Here is a 12,025-nt window from a genome sequence, read left to right as displayed (position 1 = left end):
GCAACTGACTATTAACCTAACATTATGGAGTTTTTGGAATATTTCACACCATTAATTAAAGACCAATTGGAGACTCTAAAATGAATCCTTTTGTTTGTTCACAGCAGAAACTGATCAAACATTACATTACAGTTGCATTTATCCTCTATTCTCAATGCATGGCTACAGCCCCAATGTCCATTTATTTAATTCCTTTTTTTATTGTGGTGGCCAACTATTAATGAAAACAACATGGTATGTTTTGAGTTGCATGTAGCTGAAAATGGTTTAATGAGAATTATACAGGAAGATGAAAAATCTTTTTTTAAATGCTAAAAATTAAGAATCAAACTTCTTCTTTTTATCTGATTAATAATTGATGAATCAAAGTCAGAATCGTCAGATTAATCAAAATAGTTGCAGCCCTATTCTCAAACCACAAACTGCTCAGCACAATTCTTGTTCAGTAGGACTCTTATTCAGCAAGACTCCCTGCATGACTCATATTCATTGCAACTCCAGTTCGGAGCAACTCCGATCCTATCTAATCTGATAACTATCATTCAGCACAACTCTTATTTAGCAAACTCTTGTTCAGCATCAATGACCAGATCAGCAAGTTGCATATTTAGACCCAGTGACCAGTTCGATTGTATTCAGCACAAACCGCTCTATTTTCGCATAAATTAGCTGAACTCAAACACCCTACAGAGGAAACTTATTTTGGCTGCATGTATCCACAATCTCATTCTTTCGTTCACTTCCCAAAGCTCATGAGGGTTGGAACGTAGATGGACTGGTAAATCGAGAGACAGAGCTACTTCTTCACCACAATGGTCCAGTGCAACACCTACAACAATGCTGATGGGAACGTGTTTGATGTTGTGCCAAGTATCTGGACGCAGCTTGTAGCAATGAGCCCAATACCCCATAATCCCGCAGCACCCCCCGCAGGACCCCCCAGGACACAGTCATAAATCTTCTCTTAGTCTACAAAACACATGTAGACTGGATGAGCAAACTCCCATGACCCCTCCAGCACTCTTGCAAGGGTGAAGAGCTGGTCCACTGTTCCAAGCCCAGGACGGAATCTGCATTGTTTCTCCTGAATCCCAGGTTTGAGAATCAGTAAACTTCACCAAAGAAGCTGAACAGTGTGATTCTCCAGTAGTTGAAACACGCCCTCCTGTCCCATTTTTTTGAAAATGGGAACCACCACCCCGGTGTGCCACTCCTCCAGCACTGTCCCACACCTCCGTTCATCAATGAGGAGGCATGTAAACCAAGACAGCCCAACAATGCTGCCGTTGCTTAAAACACATAGAGTATACGCCTGTCGTATGAAATGTGCTATATAAATAAACTTGACTTGGCTTATTTTACATGGAGCAGCTGTGGCTCAGTTGGTAGAGTTGGTTGGCCCCCAACCGAAGGGTTGGTGGTTCCCTGGCTGTCGCAGCCTACATGTTGAAGTGTCCTTGAGCATACTGAACCCCAAATTGCTCCCGATGCTGCGTTCATCGGTGTGTGTGAATGAATTCCCAATGGTGGCAGGTGGCACCGTTTAGGGTAGCCTCTGCCACCAGTATGAATGTGTGTGTGAAAGGGTGAATGAGCACAGTCTGTAGTGTAAAGCGCTTTGAGTGGTCGCAAAGCGACTAGAAAAGGGCTATGTAAGTGCAGGTCCATTTACCCCATACTGCCGCTGCTCTGCTACACAGCACTACTGTCTCCTACCACTTTGTTCTGCAATGCCGAATTACAATGTGAATGGATGCCAATATTACACCGTTGTGGATTCAGTATGAATGTCCTAAGGCGAAACGACGATAGAGCACTTTGGTGGCATCTTGTGGAAACACAGTATGGAAAGGGCTTGAGTTCCATAGGTGATTTTATTATTCAGTGTGTGACTTTTGGCAGGGCTGGCCTGGGCTCTTCTGGAATATATAAGGTTTCACTCACAGACATCTATTAATGAATGTAAAGTAAATAAAGTAAAGTAAATAAGTTTTCTTTAACACAGTTCTAGAAAGGCAGATCCTTGATGAGATCAGGATGCACACATACAAAATGTGTTAATCAATGTAAAATACTGTTTGCCCTAACTTAGAGCTAGAAGATTACACAAAAAATCTGTTAAGAGAAAAACTAAAACTAAACTATTTTCTTCCACACTGTAAACAGTTGTTCACATCAGTTTCAATTGTGATTTTGTTTTGAAGCAATATATTGAAAGAAACAGAGAAAGCATAGTATAAAGTGCCTGACAAATTTTATGAAGAGGAACATTTGTACTTGTGCCTTGGTCTCGTGGTCCAGTGAATGACAACCAATAATAGATTCTAGGCAAGCTGAGGCCCTCAGGTCTGCATTGACTTACATCCTGAAAGTTGAACTGAGCTGTTGAGTTTTCAGTGTTATTGAATGACACTTAAGGTGACATAGAGGATTTCCTGATTGGACGACAAGAATAACAGATGAAAATAATGAAACATGATTCTTGACAGCAGGAACAAAGGCCTTATCGACCTGAAAAATTCATCCAACTTGGCCATTTTTTCCTCCAAAATGCATTAAGCCCCACTCCTTTTGTTCCCCCTTCATCACTCTTTGACACCTAACTTTACATTTCTCTTAAATGCACGTCAGTTTCCTGCTGGCTCAGGAGCAGACAGGGCAATAATGAGGACACCAGGGAGATGTGATATGTGTTTTGTTTTTTAAAGCCATGAAGAGAGTGACCCGAACACAAAGCTAGCCACAGCTAGCTCTTACATTTTTAACAGATATTGTACAAAGTTTCTGTTGCGTTTTTTTTTCGCCTTTTTTAACAATGTTTCTATTGTTATGTTTATTAACTTTTGCAGTACTCATTTTTATTTTTTATTTCTCTTATTATTTAGTTAGTTAGTTAAAAATTCCTTGTATGCTAAAACCTGCTAAAACCAGTAAACCTGATTGTGAAGAATAACAAGGTGAGGAGAAACATAAGCCCCTTTCATAGTGCCGTCTCGTAAATGTCCCGCTATATTGCTGGAAAGATGTGATCCCGCCAAGGCGTGATATTTGTGACCTTTCATCGTGCAGTCCGGCGTCGTGGAATGAGGTGGGAGGAGACGATAGTGATGTGCGACAGAGCTGCAGCAGTGCTGCGCAGTAGCACATTGCTAACATGCTACACAGTTAGCTCTGTAGTGGTACAGTATGTATTTGCTGCAGCAGGATGTGTTCACTTAGCGACCTCCATTTGTTTACAACAAGCACCGGACACTCTGTGGACAATTAGCGATGCTGGTTTGTTTACGATCAGCGGCAGACACCACATGTGCAGTTAGCATACCGGTTTGTTTACAATAAGCGAGGATTGTTCTCGGACCAGGTGGGAGGTGTGTGTTAGATGTCACACGCGACGGAAAAATATTCTGCCTTGCCGGGATGGCCCGTTAGTACTGTTCCCGCTTCTAACATTCCCACCAATTTTTCGTTTCAATGACGAAGGTGACGGAGGTGGAAAATTGCTGGCGCTTTCAAAAGTTCAGACGAGACATTACAGAGCAGTAAATGTCCTGGCATGAAACGGCACTATGAAAGCTCTGCCTACTTTCATACTCACTCTATAGTCTTGTTGTTTCTCCAACTACATTCAGGGGGGGGGGCTGTGTCCGTTTACTCAGCACAACATCAAACACATTCCCAGTGGGTGTTGGCCTCTGCCAGGGCTGTCCCTTGTCTCCGATTCTGTTCTTGGTAATCATGGACAGGATCTCAGGGTCTCCGATTCTGTTCTTGGTAATCATGGACAGGATCTCAGGGCGCAGCCTGGGGGAGGAAGGGATCCAGTTTGGTGACCTCAGAATTGCATCTCTGACTTTTGCAGATGATATTGTTCTTTTGGCTTCATCATATCAGGCCGCGACCTCCAGCACTCATTGGGACGGTTTGCAGCCGAGTGTGAAGCTGAGAAGCTGTGTTGGGGTGAGAGTCAGCACCACCAAGTCTGAGGCCATGGTTCGCTGCCGGAAAACGATGGACTGCCACTCTGGGTGGGGAGAGAGGTACTGCCTCATCGAAGGAGTTCAAATATTTCGGGGTCTTACAAGTAAGGGTAGCTATGGTCATGAGCATTGGGTAGTGTCTGAAAGATCGAGATCGCTGATGCAAGCGGCTGAAATGAGTTTCCTCTGTAGGGTGGCTGGGCTCAGACTTAGAGTTAGGGTGAGGAGCTCAGATATCTGGAGGGAGCTCCGAGTAGAGCCGCTGCTCCTTGGTGTCAAAAGGAGCCAGCTGAGGTGGTTCAGGCATCTGGTAAGGATGCCTCCCAGGCACATCCAACTGGTAAGAGGCCCCGGGTAAGACCCAGAACACAGTGCATGGATCATAACTCTCGCCTGGTTTGGGAATGAAGTATGAGCCTATACAACTCTGTGGCTCCCATGCTTATCATTTGGATCAGCTTGGAACATTTCCACTCTCTTGGTCTTTCATTGGCGAGTTAAGTACTTTGTGAGAGTTGCTTTGCAAGAGTTGTTATATGGATGCATTTAAGCTTACCTTAACTGATAGTTGATCTCCACATCCGCTTTATCCAGTAAGTTTAAGTTTTTGCTTGTTGATTTTAACAGTGTACAACAATAAACTAAAACCACTGTGTGGAAAGCTGTAAATCAATCTACAAACGTATGGTATGTGTTGGAAAAGAAGTATGCAGAACTGTAGTGACTAGGCTTTAACAGAGGGTGGACTGACCAAACTGTCTTCAAAGATATGTGAAGAATGTAATTTTTTGTGAAGACACTGGGACTTCCTTCTTGCAGAAACACAGCAGCACTGACAGACTTCAAAGCCGCTATTGGCTGGTGCTCACAAAAGTCTCGCAGCCCACTCACTGAAAAGCTAATGTGCAGTTCGGAAACTTCACTAAAGACATAATAGTTCTCCTCTCACCCATTCCCTATCAAATAAACTTTTCATCTTGAAGGAACTTTTTGGGTAAATTAGTCACATTACTCATTTAGTCATGAGGGCAGGCACTGAAACACAGTAATTTCCTTTGTAGATGATATCCTCCAAAGCTCAGTGATAACTCTTATGTAGGGACAGGGTAGATTTTTCCCTTGTGAAATGTTCCAACTAACATAAACAAATTGACAGTTGGCTGGTTCTGGTGTTTGTTTTCATAATATAATATAACATCCTTGGTTTCAAGCTAAATGTATTGATTGGTTTGATTGAGATAGTCTTTCACTTAAGTCCAGAATCCTTGTGTGTGGCATTCTTTGACTCCACTCCAGATTGGAAGCCAATAATAGAGTTATATGGTTCTGGTTGTAGACAATTAATGCAAGTTAGACTGTTTAAAATAGAGTCTTTCTTTAGGGAACTGACTTAAGAGGAGATGTGCCTTGATAAGTGCTACTTGTCCAGCATCATTATCCATATTCCATGGAGTGGATTTTTTGAAATTCATACCTTTTTAATGGGGTCATTTCTTTTTTTTTATGGCCTTTAGCATTTTAGAGTTCATTTGAGAATATGTTTTTTGTAAGCACATGTGGGATATTCATCAGTCTCACTGTTTAAACTCGCTCTCCTGTGGTGGTGGGTGGGGGTGGGGGGGTGTATAGGAATGTGAAGACTCGTTCCAAAGTCTCAGAGTTCAGTCCTTTGAGATCTATCATTCATTGATTGATTTCAGCTATAATTATGTCATTATGTAAATCCCTACCATGCTTTATAAAGTGCAAACATTGCAACCTTGTTGACAGCTTTTGTCAACAGCAACAGCAGCAGTTCCAGGAATGAAGTGTCCTGTTTCACATGAAGGATTATGTGGCAGGTGTAGTGAGTAAGGTGCACAGACGGGCGATGAGCTGAGGTTTTTCACACTGAGTAAAATGACAAAAAGGGCACCTTGAGCCTGACACACACAGACACACGCACACACAGGAAGCAAGCAGGCAAGGTGTCAGTTTTGTCCATGTCAGAGAGCTGTGAAGCTTTTCAGCTCTGCTCTGTAAGTGCCCTGGAGCAGCCTTTCACACTACATCACACATCATCAGAGAGAAAAAGAGAGACAGTGACAGAGAGAGCAATAAGACTTTATCCTGACCAAGCTAAATGGAAGGAAAAATAGCAAGACAATAAAGTCAGTGGGCGTAATTTTCAGACCATTCTCAAGAAGAATTCTTCCTTAAACAGGCTTATAATAATAATATATTAAAATAATATAGTGCTTTTCTGAATACACAACGATGCTTTACATCAAAACAAAAACAATAAGAGCAGTACAAAGATGAATTAGTCAGAACACTAATGCAGTTTTCACATGGATTCTGACATTTAACAAAGTTTTCTTATTTGGGATTTTTTCCTAGGTCAGTGCTGACATGTTTGTGCAAAAATAACTGGTATTTGAATTTTATTTAATTATACAATTATATAATATCATGGTATTTAAAGTACAATGATATATACAGTCATGGAAAAAAATTATTAGACCACCCTTGTTTTGTTGATTTTGGTTATTATCAAGAAAACCATGGAAAATGGCTAGATATCAGCTCTTAAATTAAACTATTACAACTAATTTATACTATTTTTGTTGTTATCATTAATTGGTCTAAAAAAAAATGTTCATGACTATATATATATATATATATATATTTATATATTTATAGATATATTTATTTATATATATTTATATATATATACATCATTTTGTTATTTTACAAAGCAATATAGTAGTAATAGTATTTTAAACTAAATAAAAATTAAACAAAATACATATAGTTTAGAGTGTGATCAGTTGTATATGCCATTGTGTCAGTTGTGCTATCTGTTGATAGTGGGCCATGGACTTGTGTAAATACAAGTGAGCTTTAGCATCAGACATAATTATAAGGATAATGACTATTCTGCCTTAAACAACTAAATATTGTTCCACATGATCCATAATGTAAAGGGAAGAGAATTATAGTAAATGTTGGAAACTTGCAACTAGCACTTGCAATATTGATGACCATCAGTCTGTTCTTTCAAATTGATTTCTGAAATTTGTCTGTCTTTTTTTGATAAGAAAAAGTAGAATTACAATTTTCCCCTCCCTCTGCCAAGAAGAAATAGCACACTGAGTGGGTGCATGTCAACAACAGTGTCATGATTGAACTCAAGGCTACACTGAAGACTGGAAAGACATGAGTGGTGATAAGATTTTACACATAAAAGTGTCATGGATGACAAGATTTTTTGGCAGGCAAATATAGTACTTATCCTAATTGTTACATCTAATTGCGTATGTCAGGCTGAGATAGTACCACCTTGGGGGAATTTCTTCAAAGTTGGCACATATGTCTGCTTAGACTCAGGGATGAACTGATTCGATTTTGGAGGTCAAAGGTCAAGGCAGCTTTAACCTCAAGCCTGTCCAATTATTGTGAATGCAATATCTCAGAAATGCCTTGAGAGAATTTCTTCAAAATTGCCACAGATGTTCAGTTGGACTCACAGATAAAAATAATTTCATTTTTGAGGTTTAAGTTCAAAGTCCCATTCTTGTGAACATGATATCTCAGGAATGTCTCAAGGGAATTACCTCAAATTCGACAAACTTCCAATTGGATTCATAGATGAACCGATTACATTTTGGAGGTCAAAAGTCATGTGATCAAGTTACCTGTCAAGATATGTTTTTGGCCGTTAATTTGTAAATGTTATTCAAAAACACATTTCTGGGCGTAAGCCATAACTCAGCAGAACGTCAAATGTCTGCCAACTCAGTACTGTTGACAACTGTTGGATATAGTTTTGGATGGATAATTGTTGATGATAATCTTGTGTGCCCACCTTAAAACTGGTGATTGTATAGATCCTCTGTGCTGCTGGGTTGAAGATGTGTGTTAAGCATCCACTTTTTAGAATTGAAGCTTGTTTGAGGCAACATCCAAATTTGAAACATGCCTAATGTCGTGGCTACATAAGTAAAATGCAACTTTGCTGTTTGGCAGAGCATGCATCCGCAAGGCAGTAATTCTACTTTATTATATCTTCCACAGTCATGGATTATTTGTCATTGTACCATTGATAAACATTTTTTCTTGATCTGGTTGTTAGCCACCCTGGTGTTTTGCTTTTCACTTTGAAATTAACTTCGGTCAGATCCAAATTTCAACCTGGGTCATGAAGCGGAGACGGTCAATGTGGGTTAACCCTTATGAATAAAAAACAAAGCCGGTTCAACCCTAGTTGGTCCCTCAGTGTGAAACAGGTATATCTGTCTTATTTGCAACGATTATATTCTCTCTCACTTGCGCCCTCAAAAATGGGCCTGTCCAAATATTGCCATGTTGTAATGGAAATACAAATCTCTGCGAAAGGAAATGCAAATCTCTGAAGTGCTGAACAAAGTTCAGAGTCAAGCCCAGCTTGCACATGTGTATGAAAAAGGGGCTGTTTATTTTGATTTTCAAAGCAGAGCAAAGGAACACTATGCTGTTCTATCTCAAAACACTCACTGACCCACTCCTGGAGACATTGCAGTTGGCCTACTGAGCTAACAGGTCTGTAGACAACGTAGTACACATGGCCCTCCTGTTAGTGGACTTGCACTTTGCCTTCAATATCATTATCCCAAGTCTGGTGCAGGACAAACTCTCAACAGAAAGACTCTGCAGAACATGAAGCCGGATACACATCTCTGACTCTCAGACCATCAGCACAGTGTCCCTTTGCTCTTCTCTCTGTACACCTTGCACAACCTGCAGTCAACAGTTTGTCAGAATCCTGAAGTTCTCACACAACACCACCCTAATTGGGATAATGAGTCCACATGCAGGTGGGAGAGTACTCTCTGGTCTTGACAAAACAACTTCAAGCTCAGTGAAAAAGATTGAGAGTTTCTGGAAGTATGTAACCCATTTTCAGCCAAGTCACCCACTCCCTTGGCTTATTTACACCACCATAATTGAGTTCATTCTAACATTCTCCATTATCATCTGCTATGCTGCTGCCAAGGTCCACGACAAGGACTGACGAGAGCGCATAATTTGCTCCTGGAACGGTAATTGGCTCAACTGCTATCTTTTCAAGATCTGTATGCCTCCAGTATTGTGGCCAACTGCTTCCACCATGGACACAAACATTTTGAGTCAATTACGGGGTTTGTGCTCATCAAAGACTAGTTTTTCCGCTCAGGGGATGCATGCTGAGTGATAGTTGCGCCACGTGGGAGTGAACAGGAGTCATACTGAGTCTGGAGGATCGGCTAACAGAAGTTAACATCTGTCTTATTGACAGCTATGCATACACCATACGGAAGACTTGTTCTTCTATAAAAGTTGTTTAAATAAAACATGGGTCAACAAGGCCCAGGATCCTCACTGGACCAATATTACTGTGCTCTCGTTACTGTGTTACACATCCCATGATCAATGTTTGAGTAATTTTTTAATGAATATTTTTTTATATTATTTATATTTTTTTCATTTTCCTCTAAATATGTTTATTATATGCACCAAACACTAAGGCAAATTCTTTTATAAGTGAAAACCTACTCCTGATAACATTTTAAATATTAAATCGGATACTCCATGTCTAAGTTATCACTTCATAGATCCGTTTTTTAGTCTTATGAATATTAAACTATGTATGCCTCCTTCCTTTCAACTGCTATGGTATTAAAAGCCCAAATCATTCAGATATTGCTGCTTTTACCTGGATTCTCTCGCAAGTGCACACTGCTAACACTTTCACCTTTAGGGATTTTTTTGAGAGCATGTTTGTGTGAGTTTAAGCCCATTTAAAGTATCAAGTGCATTGTGCCTCTCTAGAAACAAGTTCAATGGTAATCAGCAGGGAAAACAGCCTGGCTTTTTTCTTTTTGGAGCAGACGCTTTCATGGTTAGTTGGGTGAATGCAGCATCTACACAGTCTGACTCCTCTTTGTTATTCAGTCTCTCGACTCTGCAAACCTCATCGGAACAGGCAGAGCAAAGACTTTGTCAAAGACAAATATAGAAGGGGGAAAGGGAACAGGGGGCAAAGGGAGAGAGAGGCTGGGATGAAACAGACAAGACAAAGTGTGAGACAGACAGAATGTGCGTAGAATTCCTGTGAGATCTCACTTCCTCTAGGATGCTTTGAAAGCTCTGCACAAGGGAACATCTCAAAGTGATGGGGTGTTGAATAGCTTTCCCGTGCTTTCCTTTCACTACCTATCTGTCTGATCCCGTCCCTCTTATATCATTCCCTTGCTGCCTTTTTTCTGCAGTCAGAACCCCTTTATAGTTTTCACCTCAGGCTAATAGATAGGACTATGTGGTCTGGGGGAGTGTAGATCATAAATTACCTTTTGCTATTGGATCAATAAAAGTGATTGAATGTATGGTAATGTTGAAGAATTTATAACAATGGGAATGCAGACACATAAATATTATTGGTAACAATATTTGACAAGCTCGTACTTAACAATAATTCAGAGGGAAGTATGTACTATATAACGTACATTTGAAAAGTATGTTGTTGTTTTTTTAAAGATTTCCGGAAACTCTGTGTTACAAAGAAACTGTAAAAACAGGAGTAATCATCTGAATTTGAATGATCATAGGTTACAAAAGTTTCCATTAGAGAAAGTAACCAAAACAAAGCTTAAAATTGTGATATTTTTGTAAAAATCAGTCAGATGTGTGATTTAAAAACAGGTCCAAAAATAAAGCGTTTGCACTAACCAGATCCCGTTAAAAACATTAAATTCTACTCCTCAGCTACACTATGAAGCCATGATTGATTCTGCTGAGATAAACGGTCACGTGACAAATATTCACTGAAAATCTGTTTACACAGAGCAGAGGGGAGAGGACAGCACAGCAGAGATTTTAAGGGGAAGTTGTCAAAATGGTTCAATCTGTGTATTATGTGGACCCATTTTTTTTCCAATATTTAAGACACTTGTGGGCACTTGGAAAAGTGTGTGTGTGTGTATATATATATATATATATATATATATATATATATATATAAATTATGTTGTACTGTTGTACTGTTATACTAAACAAAATACATATTTGAGCCATGATCATGCTGATTCCATAGAGGTGGCTTATATATTGCTGACTTATACTGTATATTGCAGTGAAATACAAGGCCAGTGAGTTAAATGAAAAAAGAGCAAAAAGAAACTCTGAATCTGCTTTGGGATCAGAGGGTTAAACTGGACATTGATTAATGACAGAACTACTGAGAGGTCACAAAATATGTGCAAAATGCAATTAATCTGTCAACAGTCAAGGTTAGAAAATGTGCCTGGCCTGATTTGTCAACATAAGTCAAATATAAATGAGTTTTGATGGAGTGGACAGACTTATGAACATGAGGTATTTTAAACCATTAAGAGGAATTGGTATTTTTCTTTTGTTTGGTGCAGCCAGGTATTTGCACAGAACAAGGCCTGAGCCAAACCCCCTTCATGGCCAGTGCATGCAAGTCACGGAAGCTCTTAGTTTCACACAGCCTGCCTCTGTAGGCTGTGGTTCACCTAGAAATCCAGGGTTAATTAATTAATAAGTACCAGCGTTTAACCCTTATGCCCTCCTCAAATTTACTACCCTCACATGACCTTTGTGGCCAAAAAAGGCCACGCTCACAAAAACTATATTTATTCACCATACATCAATATTTTTCCAGATCTTTTTTCATAAATCTCTTAAACAACAGATTTATCACAGCTCAGCATTCAAAACCTCCCAACAAACAGCAGCCATGCTATGATACTTACACGTCAGTTGGCACATTGCATGAAGAACGCCAAACATTGCTCAATTTAAGCGAAACAGGATAAAATTTGCGCCCAATGTGGGGCTCGAACCCACGACCCTGAGATTAAGAGTCTCATGCTCTACCGACTGAGCTAACCGCGCTACATTTATGGAGAAAAAAAACACAAATTTTTCGAAATGTGGTGTGACAAAAACCTGAAACTCTTTTTAAGACATTGGGTCGAATCCCAAATTTGACCAACTCCACCACTGTCAGTTAAACTATGGGAAATATA

The 12,025-nt window shown here is 39.9% G+C and overlaps 1 protein-coding gene and 1 non-coding gene across 2 annotated transcripts in view; one reads left to right on the top strand and one right to left on the bottom strand.

The window, feature by feature from the left end:
- The window catches only part of tmtc1 (transmembrane O-mannosyltransferase targeting cadherins 1), an 81,525-nt gene that overhangs the window by 28,857 nt on the left and 40,643 nt on the right, over window positions 1-12,025 (top strand). The window lies entirely within an intron of this gene.
- On the bottom strand, window positions 11,819-11,891 carry trnak-cuu (transfer RNA lysine (anticodon CUU)). Its single transcript has one exon. It is a non-coding gene; the product is annotated as a tRNA-Lys (tRNA).

This window comes from Centropristis striata, chromosome 22, assembly GCF_030273125.1.
Source record: "Centropristis striata isolate RG_2023a ecotype Rhode Island chromosome 22, C.striata_1.0, whole genome shotgun sequence".
Taxonomy (NCBI): domain Eukaryota; kingdom Metazoa; phylum Chordata; class Actinopteri; order Perciformes; family Serranidae; genus Centropristis; species Centropristis striata.
The sequence above is the reverse complement of the archived record's forward strand: the minus strand, read 5'-3'. Positions and strand labels throughout refer to the sequence as shown.